The following is a 16,035-nucleotide window of genomic DNA, read 5'->3' as shown; positions in this document are numbered from 1 at the left end:
CCTTCTCTAAAGTTTATGTTTAGCAGTGCTGTTATATTCTCAACAGTTCTTAGACTCCTTGCAGTACCAGCCAGTTGGTCTCGACAACAGACTTCTTTATATTCAAGAACCATAGAATCATTTAGGTGGGAAAAGACCCTTAAGATCATTGAGTCCAATGCAAATCCTTCCATTTTCTCCCCCAGATACAAAGTATTAAATGCAAGTGCTATCCCAGAGGGACAGTTCATTGACAGTAAGAAGGCTTGTGAGAAACTTCTTGGATCAATTGATATAGACCACACTCAATATAAATTTGGTCACACTAAGGTACAAAAACTGTTTGTTTTAAGTCCTATGTGTTTTTGCTTTGCATGGCTTGAGAATGATACTCAGGTTCTTTTGATAGTACCTGAAATTATCAAATAGTGTATTTTAAATAAATCAACTAAGTACTTACTGACTCAAAACTTGAATAAAACTAAAATTCATTGTCTTAGGATGATTTAATCATGGGGTAACTAAGGCTTCATAATTTAAGAAAAAGTTGTAGAATAAAAGAATCAACAGTTAACAAAAACAAAGACAAAATGTCTGGCTATTATGGTTCCTCAACTACAGGTAATTGGATGCTTGGAGATATAAAAGGAGGTCTAACACTATACACATTCTTTGTGCTTCTGCTCTTTCTCCTATCTTCCCATACTATCTGCCATGGGGACAGGGTATTGAGCTACTCTGAACAACAAGCACATACACTGCACTTATTTACCTGTTCTTACCTTAGGTGTTCTTCAAAGCTGGGCTGATAGGCCTCCTGGAGGAGATGAGGGATGAGAAGCTGGCACAGCTCATCACCCGCACACAAGCCAGGTGCAGGGGCTTCCTGATGAGAGTGGAGTACCAGAGAATGGTGGAGAGGAGGTAGACATTTCTTCAAATTAGGTTCACTGTATTTGGCTTATTGTGTCATCATGGTCTAAATATTTAATATTACATCTGACTTCCTTTTCAGAGAATCCATCTTCTGCATCCAGTACAACATCCGTGCATTCATGAACGTCAAGCACTGGCCCTGGATGAAGCTGTTCTTCAAGATCAAGCCCTTGCTGAAGAGTGCAGAGTCTGAGAAGGAGATGGCCAACATGAAACAAGAGTTTGAGAAAACCAAGGAGGAGCTTGCAAAGTCTGAGGCCAAGAGGAAGGAGCTGGAGGAGAAAATGGTGAAACTGGTGCAGGAGAAAAACGACCTGCAGCTCCAAGTGCAGGCTGTGAGTACTACCAGTGTGCCTCAACTGAACTACCTGTCACTATCAGGCTGATACTTACATACACATTTTCCAAAGACTCACAGAAACTACAATTTAATTTAATTCAATTGCATTTCACTAAATGCTGCTCTTGAAAAATGACCAGCTTCAGGACTGTGAGGAGGCTGTAGTGAGTAGTGATATAGTGAGGCATGAGTGAGACTTTCCTGTGGTGTATGCTGAGGTCTCTGTTATTTACATTCAGTTAAACTGCATCAGAGTGATCAAGAAACTACTTTTATTAGTATAATGTTTGTTCCTCTAGCAATTTTTTCCTACCTCTCCAAAACTGAGTATGCCTTTCGTTATGCACACATGATAAGATATTCTCAGGACTAAGAGGACATTTCTTTCCTCTCTTCCTTTTCCAATTAAACAATATAAATTGTTTCTTTCTGGTGTAGGTGATGGCTTAGCTGATACAGATATTTCTATGCTGTAGTTGTGAACTAACTGAGAGGAAACAGAATTAAATATTCTCACTTGCCCCCCTAAATCACCCAGAAAACCACTACATAAAATTAAGTGGCACATCTGTGGTGTTGTAATGCTGTGGTTTCTAAATCACTTCAATCACACAATGGAAATAACTATCCTTAAATTAGTGTTATGCAGCATATGGGACAATATAGGAAAATTGGCATGCCCCTATTCTTATAGAAACTTGAACTGTAAAAAAAATTCAACGTCATGCTATATAACTAGAATTATTTTATATATATATTATTTCATATCTGTACTAGACTGAAACTTGAGGCAAAATATAACAAATACCACTGGACATTTGTTGCAAAAAAAGCCTGCAGACAGAATTTTCCCGCAGCACTTTTTCTTAGCTGATAAAGGCCTCAAAGAGAAAAGGCAGAGCTTCTACAAGCTGACTGTTTTTGGGCCTTGGTGTTGAAAATCTAAATCAGAAATAGTTGCTCTAAGATGACAATAGGGTAAAAAAAGAAATACAGGGATGATGAGAGCATAACTGTGACTTTGGTGTTTATATGTGTCTGGGCATACTCAACACTTCACACGTTTGGGAGATATTTCTATGAATAAACCCAAATTTATGTACTTAGTTCTAATGTTTGATATTCTGGAAGAATATTGGATTCTGTTCCTTGCCCAGATATGTAATTACTTGGGACTTCCTGTAGATGGAAAATAATTTTATTCTGTTGTAGCTTTCAAAACAGGCTTTTCAAAACCAAAAAAGTAGAATTCATTCTATATTATATTTTATTCTCTTGGAACATAACCCAATGATTTAACTACAAAATTGCTATCCAGGACTCTAAACTATGAAGGCAAGCACCTCAATATTCCTTAAAAAACATATCCTTAAAATCAATATTTCCTTACCAGGAAGCTGATGCTTTGGCTGATGCTGAGGAAAGGTGTGACCAGCTCATCAAAACCAAAATCCAGCTGGAAGCCAAAGTTAAAGAAGTGACTGAAAGGGCTGAGGATGAGGAGGAAATTAATGCTGAGCTGACAGCCAAGAAGAGGAAACTGGAGGATGAATGCTCAGAGCTGAAGAAAGATATTGATGACCTTGAGCTAACACTGGCCAAGGTTGAGAAGGAAAAGCATGCCACTGAAAACAAGGTCTGAGGCAGAAAATGTCACGCTCACTCCAGAAAAGACATCTCTTTTGTTGTACAGTGTAAAGTTTTAAACAACATATTTATCTGCAATTGCTCCCTTTTTCTCAAAGGTGAAAAACCTCACAGAGGAGATGGCAGCCCTGGATGAAACCATAGTGAAGCTGACAAAAGAGAAGAAAGCCCTCCAAGAGGCCCATCAGCAGACGCTGGATGACCTGCAGGCAGAAGAGGACAAAGTCAACACTCTGACCAAAGCTAAGGCCAAGCTGGAGCAGCAAGTGGACGATGTAAGCACACAGACACACAGCAAGAACAGCACAGGTGTGGAGTGAGGCCTGGCTGGCAGAGCACTGAAGGTCTTGTTTGTTGTAGCTGGAAGGGTCCCTGGAGCAGGAGAAGAAACTGCGCATGGACCTAGAGAGATCTAAGAGGAAACTTGAAGGAGACCTGAAGCTGGCCCATGACAGCATCATGGATTTGGAAAATGATAAGCAGCAGCTGGATGAGAAACTGAAGAAGTAAGTGTGGCTGTGGGGCCCTGAGAGCCGGGCTGGTTTTGACCTTGGGGGGTTTTGTTGCGGCACTAAGACGGTTTGCTTTGCCCCAAGGAAAGACTTTGAGATCAGCCAGATCCAGAGCAAAATCGAAGATGAGCAACTTCTGGGCATCCAGTTACAGAAGAAGATCAAGGAGCTGCAGGCAAGTGTCTGTTCCTTCTGCTCCCTCTCTCCAGTGTCGGGTCAGGTGGGAGGAGGGCCTGGGCGTGAAGGGTTGTTGCTGCTGTTCCCCAGGCTCGTATTGAGGAACTGGAGGAGGAAATTGAGGCCGAGCGAACCTCTCGGGCCAAAGCAGAGAAGCATCGGGCTGACCTCTCCAGGGAGCTCGAGGAGATCAGCGAGCGCCTGGAAGAAGCAGGAGGAGCTACTGCAGCTCAGATCGAGATGAACAAGAAGCGCGAGGCAGAGTTTCAGAAGATGCGCCGTGACCTGGAGGAGGCCACGCTGCAGCACGAAGCCACGGCTGCCGCCCTGCGCAAGAAGCACGCGGACAGCACAGCTGAGCTGGGGGAGCAGATCGACAACCTGCAACGGGTGAAGCAGAAGCTGGAGAAGGAGAAGAGCGAGCTGAAGATGGAGATTGACGACCTGGCCAGTAACATGGAGTCTGTCTCCAAGGCCAAGGTACGCAGCTGCAGGCGAACATGCTCACAGGGTCAGGGTGTGGCGCACAGGCTGCCTTTACCAGCCACGTTCTCATTGAAAAACCCTGCTGTGAGGAGAAGGCAGAGTCCAGGAGTTCATCTCCTTTCCTTCCTTGTGTTTGCTGTCTAGGCAAACCTGGAGAAGATGTGTCGCACTCTGGAAGACCAGCTGAGCGAGTTAAAAACCAAGGAGGAGCAGAATCAGCGCATGATCAATGACCTCAATACTCAAAGAGCTCGTCTGCAGACAGAATCAGGTGAGAATCATCCTCATGCCTGAGGTGCAATGGGAGGACCTGCATGCCATGAGCAAACCAGGACCAGCAAAGTGGCAACTGGTAGAACCGCTCCAGGCCACTCCTGGTTACAGGGCTTTACAGGCAGGAAGTGTCTTCTTGTCATTCGTCTTGTTACCTTGATTCACTTTACCCTTCCCAGGTGAATTTTCGCGGCAGGTGGAGGAAAAAGATGCTCTGATTTCTCAGCTGTCCAGGGGCAAGCAAGGATTTACCCAGCAGATTGAGGAACTCAAGAGGCACCTAGAGGAAGAAATAAAGGTCTGGAAGCACCCTGCTGCCCACAGCCTTCATCATCCCTAGAAGCTTCTGGAGAAGCCTGTCTCATCCAAGATGGGTTCCATATTCTTTTCCCAGACCCATGTAGAACAGGAGGGAACTCCAGAAATGCACAAAACCCCACCTCAACAAGCTAGGGAGGGAAGGAAGCAAAAACTAACACATCCTGATCCTCATTGGCAGAGGCTTCCTCAGCTCCCAGCTTTGCATTTGCCCAACTAGGGTTTCATCCTAACGCCCCTGTCAGTCTCTCTGTCAAGAGGCATCTCAAGAGAAACCTTCCAGTTACCAATCCCAATGTCCCCCCAGGCCAAGAACGCCCTGGCCCACGCCTTGCAGTCTGCTCGCCACGACTGTGACTTGCTCCGGGAACAATATGAGGAGGAGCAGGAAGCCAAGGGGGAGCTGCAGCGTGCCCTGTCCAAGGCCAACAGCGAAGTGGCCCAGTGGAGAACCAAATACGAGACGGACGCCATTCAGCGCACCGAGGAGCTGGAGGAGGCCAAGTACGTGGGGAGTAGGATGTCAAGTGGCTGGGGAAGACTGAGGATGTTTAGGGAAACTGGAAGTTGGAGGCTCAGAGAGTGGGACAGGACAGGGATTGGACTGTCTTTGTGATAGATGAGAGAGAGGGAGCGAGAGGAAAAGTGTAGATTGGAAGGACAAACATTGTCTTTAGGGCTAGAAAAGCTAAGAGAGGCCAAATACTCAGGAGGTGCTAGGACCCTTTAGGCTGCTTGCAGCCTTGGGACAGAAAAAACACCTGACAGGTGCTAGGCTCAAAGGCCCTGAAGTGGCCAAGTGCCCTCTCCTTGACAATCCACACTTGCCTCCCTTCTCTGGAGCTGTGCTTATCTCCTCCCAGGAAGAAGCTGGCACAGCGGCTGCAGGATGCAGAGGAACACGTTGAAGCTGTCAATGCCAAATGTGCTTCCCTGGAAAAGACCAAGCAGAGGCTGCAGAATGAAGTGGAGGACTTGATGATTGACGTGGAGCGCTCAAACGCTGCCTGTGCAGCTCTGGATAAGAAGCAGAGGAACTTTGACAAGGTGTGTTGGGCTGCAGGCGTGGGGCTGGGGAGCAGGGCATCCCCTCCTGGCTGCCACATCCACACTCAAGCCCCATTTCTCTCCAGATCCTGGCAGAGTGGAAGCAGAAGTATGAGGAGACGCAGGCTGAGCTGGAAGCCTCCCAGAAGGAGTCTCGCTCTCTCAGCACCGAGCTGTTCAAGATGAAGAATGCCTATGAGGAGTCCTTGGACCACCTGGAGACGCTCAAGCGCGAGAACAAGAACTTGCAGCGTAAGTCCCTGGCCCTCTGCTGCTGGCAGGGCTTTCTGACTCTCCAGCTCTCCCCACTGCTGCACACGGGTCTGTGCCTGCAGCTCTGCAGAGATGCCTGTCACCCTGGTGGGGCAGGGCCCTTCCCCTCTGGCTCTGTGCCTGACCAGGCCCTTGGTCTTGGTTCCCACAGAGGAGATTTCCGACCTGACGGAGCAGATTGCCGAGGGAGGAAAGGCGATTCATGAGCTGGAGAAAGTCAAGAAGCAGATTGAGCAGGAGAAGTCTGAAATCCAGGCTGCTCTGGAGGAAGCTGAGGTACGTGCCCATAATCACTGGTGTCTGCACTCAGAACAGAAGTAACGGGGAAATGTGGCTAGAACCTGCTTGGCCCCTCTCTGTTCTTGCTGGGCAGCACGGCCAGCTGAGATGACCTGAAATATTCAGTCACTACCTAGAAAGGAAGCAGTAGCATTATTGGTGTTGCCAATGTTTGTGTCCACTTGTGCAGGCCTCCCTGGAACATGAGGAGGGGAAGATCCTGCGCCTCCAGCTTGAGCTCAACCAAGTGAAGTCAGAGATTGACAGGAAGATAGCAGAGAAAGATGAGGAGATTGACCAGATGAAGAGAAACCACCTGCGAATTGTGGAGTCCTTGCAGAGCAGCCTGGATGCTGAGATCAGGAGCAGGAATGAAGCCCTGAGGCTGAAGAAGAAGATGGAGGGAGACCTGAACGAAATGGAGATCCAGCTCAGCCATGCAAACCGTGTGGCTGCAGAGGCACAAAAGAACCTGAGGAACACACAGGGAGTGCTCAAGGTCTGTTCAGCAAAGCTACAGACAGACAAATGCCACCCCTGACAGTTTTGGCACCCAAGCACACACAGTCACACTGCAATTGCTCTTGCCTCTTTTCCAGGATACCCAGATACACCTGGATGATGCTCTGAGGACTCAGGAGGACCTGAAGGAGCAGGTGGCCATGGTGGAGCGCAGAGCAAACCTGCTTCAAGCTGAAATTGAGGAACTAAGAGCAGCCCTGGAGCAGACGGAGCGGTCGAGGAAGTTGGCTGAGCAGGAGCTTCTGGATGCCACGGAACGTGTGCAGCTCCTCCACACCCAGGTCAGGGTGTGGTGCCAAAAGCAGTTGTGTTGACCCTTAACAAACACAGAGTGCTGCTAAATGCCAGAGGTTGGAGAGCACTGGAATGGCCTTTTTACTGCTGTCCACATGGAAAGGCCTGCTGAGCACCCATCTCCTGAGCTCACCACTCACATTTTGTAAACAACCTTTGAAAAAAGAGCTGCAGATTTTGAATTGCAAGCTTGAAGAGTAAGGGCTCAGACTGTAGGTTTGGTATTGCAGGCCTCAGAAGACAACTCTTGGAATCTCTTTTTGTGCAGAACACCAGCTTGATCAACACCAAGAAGAAGCTGGAAACAGATATTACCCAAATTCAGGGTGAAATGGAGGATATGATCCAGGAAGCCCGCAATGCTGAAGAGAAGGCCAAGAAGGCCATCACTGATGTGAGCTGGGGGTTCTTTTCACTGCTTAACATGAGTGCCTTTTCCCTAAAATATCTCCAGCCACAAAATGGCTTGGAATGTTTCCTGTCACCAGGCAGCCATGATGGCAGAAGAGCTGAAGAAGGAGCAGGACACCAGTGCCCACCTGGAGAGGATGAAGAAGAACCTGGACCAGACAGTGAAGGACCTGCAGCTTCGTCTGGATGAGGCCGAGCAGCTGGCCCTGAAGGGGGGCAAGAAGCAAATCCAGAAGCTGGAGGCCAGGGTGTGTAGGGCTTGGATTTGTGTGTGAGTGAAGATGTGAGTCAGCAGCCAGCAGGGAAGCTCCAAAGATGGGCTTCTCGTTGCAGGTGCGGGAGCTGGAAGGGGAGGTTGATGCTGAGCAGAAGCGCAGCGCTGAAGCCGTGAAGGGTGTGCGCAAGTACGAGAGGAGGGTGAAGGAGCTGACCTACCAGGTAAGGCAGGAGGCCTCCTTGGGCTGGCAGAGTGTTCTGACAGCAAGTCAGGTTGTGCAGCCACCATCCCCAAGGGCAGCAGTTAACCTCACATGGTGCAGAACCAGCCTCTACTTTTCTTCCCTCTTTGCCAACCGCTCTAGTCTGAGGAAGACCGGAAGAACATTCTGCGGCTGCAGGACCTGGTGGACAAGCTGCAAATGAAGGTGAAATCCTACAAGAGACAATCTGAGGAGGCTGTAAGTATCACTGAGTGCTTGTCAAGAATCACTTTCTAAGTGGTTAGCACGGTCATTGTGGAGATGAATATAGGAAACTTCAAAAATGCCATTGGTCAGTAATGATGTCTTCAAATTTTCTAAATGCCTATAAATGATCCTACCCTTGGAGAATGAAAACATGAGGCTAAGTGCACATATGTTTATTTTTTGTTTACATTATAAAAAAATAGGATTCTACAAGAAGTTCTTATTAATAATATTGGAAAGAGAATATATTACGAAGTTTTGCAAGGAAGTCCCTTTTTCCGGACATGCTGCAAACAGGAATGAATTGCTGCAAGTCCTGCAGTCTCTGAATGTATGAATATCTGAGCACAGCTTCTTTGTTGCTGCACATAGTCCAGTGCAGACAAGGGCTTCTTTATTCAGAGAAGGAGATTTAATGAAATGTCTGTCTCTTACAAATTCCTAACCCCTTTTTAGGTCTGCATCAGTAGTTGAACATTTAATTCCAGAGCTGAAAAAAAATCAGATTTCTAGTAGTCCCATCTCTTTCCTTCCCAAATTCCAGAGCAGAATTATGTTTAAAACAAGTTTTGATCTGTCTACAATGGTCCTTCTAAAAAGTGGAGGATGAGGTCTGTGTAAGCAGTAGTGGGTGGCAGATGGAGGTCCAGGCCTTCCCCCAGTGAAAAGCCACAGCCCTGCAAGGCTGAGAGGTGGGAGGAGTGGAACCCCAGCCCAGGGCTCCTCACCACCAACTCCCTCTCCCTGCACAGGAGGAATTGTCCAACGTCAACCTCTCCAAGTTCCGCAAGATCCAGCACGAGCTGGAGGAAGCCGAGGAGCGGGCTGACATTGCAGAGTCACAGGTCAACAAGCTCCGGGCCAAGAGCAGGGAGTTTCATAGGAAGATAGAAGAGGAAGAGTGAGAATGTCACGAGGCAACAAAGTGACCTGAGGATGCACAAAATGTGAACCTCTTGGTCGCTTTTCTTCTGCAATGAGTCTCTGTACCCACCCCCGTGTCTAGAGAATAAAGACTGTAGATTCCTCTGCATACAGGCTATGAACAGTGCCTTCTTTGGGTTTGTTTCTGACCAAGCCTGGGGTGTAGCATTGCAGCACAGGTTTTCTTGCTTTTCCTGGCTGGGGGAAGGGAGAAGCAACCTCTGGATTGAGGCCCTGCCAACTTAGAGGCTGGCCACTCCAGTGGAGAAGACTACTGCGAGTCCAGGCTGTGCTGTCTTCTGTTTCCAGCAGCTCCTTGCCCTGTTCCTGCCCTCCCATATTCTTCATGCTTCTCCCATTGCCTTCCAGCACAGCTGACTTCTCATGTCAGAGGCAAGAGGGGGTGATCCCTTCCTTTTTCCTCTCCAAGTTAATTTGGAAATCCTTTCAGCAATATCAGAGCTCCCTACCTGTTCCTCCAGCTGAGTCCAGGCTGCAGGGCCCCTTCATGCAGAAGGCTGTGGAGGCAAAGAGCAACACATGGGCAGCAACTGGGGAGTGAGGTGCAGCTGGCACTGAAAAGAAACAAGCAGCAGGCTCAGGAGCAGAGGCCAGGACATGGGTTGATGTTGAAACTTGTGGCAGTCGCCAGCTTTCCAGCTTTGTGCACTAGCAAGTGCAGAGGTAGTTCCTCCATAGGGCACTGAGCCCTGCAGGGCTGGCAGCTGCCAGGCCCTGTGCCCAAGCCTGAGGCAGGTGCCCCTGAAGGTGATGGGAAGTGGTGAGGACTGACACTGCTTGGTCTAAGCTTGTAGAAGTCAAAGCCTGAAGCTTAGTCTCTAAAGATGCTCACACTGCTGGGAAGTTACAGCCACCTTCAGGCTTCTTTAAAGCTACCAGTGGGGCTGGGTAGAGTCTAGATGACACACAAGATATTGTGAGTGTCCCAGTTTGCTGTAATGGCTGGTGCAAGCATCAACTTCTGAGTCTCTGTGCTATCCTGCTTTACAGACCCTGCACCATCCTTTACCTCCCACTGTCTCCACCGCAGCACCCTGAGGATGTGTCATGGCAATGAAGTCCTGCAGCCAGCAAAGCCAGGCACAGGGAAGGGAGAAGAAGGCAGATGTGAAGAGGAGTGAGCAGGCTGACAGCTTCTGGCTACACTGGTAAGTGTGACACCTGGAGATGGCTTCTTTGATGACTTGTACAAAAGAACTGTCACCAAAGGCACTGGGGGGAAAGGACAGGGAAGTCTCTGAAGAAGTAGCTTGGATGTTGCCCATGCCCAGAGGATCAGCCTGTCACTTGCCTCCCTTCCTCCTCAGTCTCAAAGGCTCAAAATAGCCCTGGTCTCGCAGGACTCCTGCCTGGGGTCATGCCTGTTTGTGTGGCTGACACGCTCCACTCATGGCGCCCCAAGACATTCCTGGGCGGGTCGGTTGCCTTCTATATCTCAGCACAAGGTGCTGCCACGTAGGAGCTGGACAGCTGTGCTGTGTCCTGAGATGGCAGGTGCTATTCTTGCTCCAGAGAGACTCGCACAGCTCCTTCCTCAGCTGAAATGTTAAAAACCAGAAGCAGGCCCTGGGGTGCTCTCCCTGGGAAGAGCACGGATCAAGAGGGGACCCTTGGAGGTCGGTGCCCTGAGGTGGTGCCAGCCCAGCTCCTGGCTGCTCCCCCTGGGATGTGCTGGCCCAGGGGGGAAGCAGCAGCTGCCCAGGCACTTCCAGCAGGTGTTGGGGGCTCAGTTTGGGGTGCGTGGGTGCCCCTTCTCTGGTACACCAAGAAATGAAAAGGCAGGTGGGGTTGTAGCTCTGAAAGTTCATGATTTTACAGTTGCCTGTGCTGGAGTTTTTGTGGGTGAAAGTGAAGACAGAGGCAGGGTTTGCTCTGAGCTTCAGCAGCATTGTAGAAGGCCATGCCCCTTTGCTTAAGCTGTGCTTTCACAGCCCTCACTGAGGAAGGTAGTAGGGCTGTCAAGCAGAGAACCCTCAAGGGCCACTGGATTATCAGGGCCACAGGAGAACCCCTGGCCAGGCTGTTGGCTCTTGCATATTGGTTATGGAGACCCAGCTCTGCCTGCAGCTTGACTGCACTAGTTCTCTGGAGAGCTCAGTAAAGCCAGCATCACAGACTCGTGCAGTCACCACAGGCCATCAGGAGGAGGATGCCAAGGCATCAGTTGGGATGTGGCTGTGCTTTGTGCTTTTTGCCACTTGGAGTGTTTTTTTCAGAGCTCACAGACCTACTGAGCTCTCTTCTCAGCTTGGGTCTTTTCACCAGTTCCTCAAGGGAACAGACAAGTTCTTTTAGGGATCCTTGGCAGAAAGATGATGGCACTATTGCCAGGGGTTAGAAGCAGAGGGTACCCATGACAGGGCCCCAGCAGGTTCAGCTGAGCTCAGGGCACCCATTGCCAGGGGGTGGCAGCATGAGGCCACCAAGCTGGATCCTCCTCTGGGTGGCTGGCCTGCCACAGACCAGCAGCCAGGACTTGCTTGAAAATGGATGTTTTTCAGGCTGCTGAAACTTCCTGGGCCACATCTCTTGATCAAATCTCGCCAGAGAGGTTAAAATCCAGCCAAATGGGTCAACCAGTCTGTTTTCTCCACTGGGACAGAACAAAGACAGGTGGAATGGGCCAAAGAAGGCCTGGAAATGTTAGGATCATCAATGCTGAAAAAAAGAAATACCTCTGAGCTGACAGAAGCATCCACTAGTGTTGTCTCTTTTCCACTTTTGCAGCATGGCTTGGGGTCAGAATTCAAGTAGCTCTGGGGAATTGTAGAAAAAATATCTAATTTTCAGAAGGAAATATAATGAAGGGAAAGAAATTACTTTGGGAGATGAAGTAAGGCAGAGAAATGCATGTGCTTTGTCATCTGAGCCCAGGAGAAAAGGAAACAGGAGCATAAATTTTCTACATACTCAACAATGTCAAACAGTTGCAAAAATGTTATATCTAATTATTGAAATTTTTAGTATAAGTACTCATTCTGTGGTGCAGGTATGAATGTTTGCTTACCTCAGCAACAGGGTCTCTCAGTGACATTCTACAGTACTTTGAATAGAGCACATTTTGTAGACCTCTTCTGGATAAAATAATAATGTCTCTTTAGAGTAAGGAGGAGAGGAGTCAGAATAACAGATATAAAGGATATGACTTGGAAAATGTTATGGGTAGAACTTCATTTTTAAAGTTGAGAAGTGAGAAAAGTAAAGACTGGGGGTGGGAGTATGAAAATAATTTTGTCAAATGAAAAAGGTTTTAATTAAGAGACATTGAGGGTTCTATCACCAGGAGTCTAAGTGTTTAATTTTAAGGATTTGGAGTAAATATTTAGGAAATACTTGAATGAGAAGAACTGTAGGGTAGAACAGTTTATCTATAGTATTGCATGATCTCCTTTAGCCTGTGCTTTTAAGGTTGTGTTTTAGACAAGCATCTTCCAAGGACTGTCTAGATATGGCTGGTGTCATATGCACTTTTATAGAAAAATAGCAAGTACATCTATAGCTTTTTTGTAACTGTAAATGTGATGATCATCATGTCTATTTTTGTGTTTACATTTCATAGTCAGCTACTGATCCTGCCTGCACAAGGTGCTATAATTTCTGAAAGGGTGTGTGTATCTCACTTTGCCTCTTAATAACCAGCAAAATCATGTAGACATTTTAATATCTGAAATATGATTTTTATCTATTAAAAGCTTCTTTCTCCAGTTGGAAGGAGTTCCCATTTTAAGATTCTGTTTACTTGCTTCTCTGAACAACAAGGTTAGTGTGGGGAATACATTCTAAGGTAGATAAAAACACTGATTTTTCAAAATTGATAGATTAATAATTTACCTTTAACACTCTTTAAAACACCCTTTAAAAAATGAGAACTCTTGCTATTTTAATGGACCTATTGTGAGACCTTTTTTTCAGAATTCTTTTAATTGTAAAAAATACCTCTCTAATGGTGCAATATGAACAATGTGCCTACACCAGACAGATGATGTACAGCTAGAACAAAGAGAAAAAAAATCGTATTCTCAGGTTTTCTTTCCTACTGATCTAACAGTGGTTGAGGAGGCCGTAAACTATGACAAACTGCCAGGATCTAAATAGCAAGATGAGGGAAGCCAAAAGATCTGAGCCCAATTCTTTTCGTTCTGTTGCTTGTTACCTGGGAGATCAACTCCCACCTCACTGCAACCTTGGGGAGGTCTCCTCTCAGCCTTCTTTTCATTAGACTAAACACCCCCAGCTCCCTCAGCTGCTTCTGCTCACACTTGTGCTCCAGCCCCTTCCCCAGCTCCCCTGCCCTTCCCTGGACACTCTCCAGCCCCTCCATGTCCTTCTTGTCATGAGGGGCCCAGACCTGACCCCAGGATTCCAGGTGCCCCCTCCCCAGTGCCCAGCACAGGGGGATGATCCCTGCCCTGCTCCTGCTGGCCACACCAGTGCTGGTGCAAGCCAGGATGCTGGTGGCCTTCTTGGCCACCTGGGCACACCCTGGCTCATATTCAGCCACTGTCAATCAACACCCCCAGGTCCATTTTCTCTGAGCAGCTTTCCAGCCTCTCTTCCCCAAGCCCCAAGCAGGATAATTTGCATTGTGCACGATTGCTTTTTGTGAGTTAGCCTCAGTAGAGGATCACAGTCACATGCCATGTGAGCAGAGAACTGTTCATAGGCTCAAAAAGTGTTTGGACAAATTCAACAGTTAAAAATCCACCACGATCTGTTCAATATCCAGACATCATGTCCTGCTCAGGACCTTGATAAATACAAACTACTGGGAGTCAGGGGAGTGTTAGAGAAATGCTGCTCTGTGTTGCTATAGGCAAGATGCTGCTCCTTCCTGGGCATCACTTTCAAAGACAGAAAGTTGAGCTACTTGGACCTTTGATCTCACAAGTACAGCTTATTTTAGGTTATGTTACAGTTGCCTGCAGAGATTAATACTATGCTCCTTCCCTGCTTTCTTTTCCTTCCTTTTATTCCTCCTCTTGCTGTTTGAATTATCTTTTTATACCCAGTTGTCTCCCAGCTCCCTCACTCACCTGGTCTGTAACAGGAGCCCATCAGCTGCTTTGGCTGTTGATGGAAGGGCATCCCAAATGTCACCTCCTTAGCCAGAATCTGCTGCCCAGATCTCTTCCTCTGGTGTTAGCTGTGGAGACAGGAGGAGTGTGAGTAATGGTGCACCTGTGGTGCACATTTTAAAGCTGCCCATCCTCTAATCCCAGGTTGTGGTTTTTATTTGCCTCTCATGTTCAGTTAACTCCTTCTGAGGACTTCCAGGAATACCACTCTGTGGGAAGCTATTTAGCCACAAAGTGGTCATCAAAGCTTCCCCCAGGCCAGACACATTCACCTCCCTTGACATATGGTGAAGGTAAATCACAACTGCCTTAAGGTCTGCAGAAATTAGTTTCTGAACAGAGCAGAAGGGACAGGGGATAGCAAGGCCATTGTGGGCCTATCATGGCCAACCTGTGACATCAGCTTGTCTTCACTACTGCTCACATGTAGACCCAGAAATTTTTGTACATTTGCCATGGTAAAGAATGGATGGCCCACACTGCTTCTGAGCCTGCAGGTTTTAAGTCTCATTAGTTATGATCCTCAGTAGCTCTTCCTGGGAAATAATTTATTGCTTCCAGCAATTCTCTCAGTCTGTTCCTTCAGCCACATTTATCAGAAATGTTAGTTTAAGGGCACATTTCCTAACCACATGACACATCAAATACATGGACTGAGCACATTCTGCACATAACATTGACAGCATGCATCTTAGCAGATCTACACTGAATTGATAAGGAACCTTTTAATATGGAAAATGTGCTCTTACCATCTCCAGGGTTCAGTGTCCAGCCACATCCTAGCAGAAATGTAGGGATGAGCTGTTTTGCTACAGAGAAGTGTTCTGACATTTCTGTGCTAGCATTCCTGGGAGCTCTCATTTTACACAGAGGGCTGCAGAAATGCTGCTCCAGCAGAGGCTGGGCATTCTCTGTCTCAGTGTCCATCACAGGCTACAGAGCAAACTGTTCTGTCAGGCAGGCCTTACCAAAATGACAGCACGGCCAAAACCAGCATTTGCAAGCTGAAAATCCTGCAAGGAGTGTTTGTTGTTGTTTTATTTTTTGTTTTTCATGATAAGCAAGTCAGAGAAGTTCAGACTCCATCATGTATCATTGTTCTTTCTAGAAAAGTCACAACTGTAGCTCTATTTTGCATGATTTTTCTCTCTCCTGGGAAGGGTCTGTCACTGTCCCAGCCTCACCATTTTGGGGTGATAGTGTTTGGGTTTGTGTTTTGTTGTGTTTTTTTTTTTTTTTTTAACCTGGAAAGTGCTATATGTTAATACAATGATTCCAGAATAGAAACGATGCCACATATCCTGGGGGGATACTGTTCCACTCTGTGTAAGTGACGGAATCTTGGGGCTCCTGCTCTGGCAGGGGGGTTGGACTCAATCTCCTGAGGTCCCTTCCAACCCCTGACGTTCTGTGATTCTGTGAAGAAGCTGGAGTGCCCAAGAGACCATGCCACAGAAATTTATCACTTGAATGGGATTGATAGTGTCTATGAAACAAAACAAATCCAAAGTAGATGGTGTGTATCCCAGAGTTTTTTATGAGGTACCTATCTCAGTGTCCATATGACCAAGATATTTAAATCTGTGGAATAAAACTTTTAAAGTAAGTTTGCCAGCAAATATAAATTAAGAAAAATTTTATCTTCCAGAAAGAACAAATGAAGGAAAGGGAAAAAGTTTAGGTCTTGTTTTCTCTGGCAAGTTCCCTGTAACTCCTGGGAAGTGATGCCAGGAGTTCTTAGACTGTGCTAATGACAATATTCTGATGTAAATACTGAACAGGCAATGCTGAGTGCTGGGAGCAGGGATGAGCCAGTGGTAAATATGATCCCAGAT

General features: G+C 47.1%; 1 protein-coding gene and 1 long non-coding RNA gene across 3 annotated transcripts in view; one reads left to right on the top strand and one right to left on the bottom strand.

The window, feature by feature from the left end:
* The window catches only part of LOC127391681 (uncharacterized), a 184,778-nt gene that overhangs the window by 18,098 nt on the left and 150,645 nt on the right, over positions 1 to 16,035 (bottom strand). For both annotated transcript variants that reach the window (XR_007891103.1, XR_007891102.1), the window contains exon 4: positions 14,159 to 14,268. This is a non-coding gene — a long non-coding RNA (uncharacterized LOC127391681). The remainder of the gene's footprint in view (positions 1 to 14,158; positions 14,269 to 16,035) is intronic.
* LOC127391662 (myosin heavy chain, skeletal muscle, adult-like) overlaps positions 1 to 16,035 on the top strand; it is a 71,832-nt gene that overhangs the window by 6,177 nt on the left and 49,620 nt on the right. The gene's annotated exons all lie outside the window — the stretch shown is intronic.

This window comes from Apus apus, chromosome 17, assembly GCF_020740795.1.
Source record: "Apus apus isolate bApuApu2 chromosome 17, bApuApu2.pri.cur, whole genome shotgun sequence".
NCBI lineage: Eukaryota > Metazoa > Chordata > Aves > Apodiformes > Apodidae > Apus > Apus apus.
The sequence above is the reverse complement of the archived record's forward strand: the minus strand, read 5'-3'. Positions and strand labels throughout refer to the sequence as shown.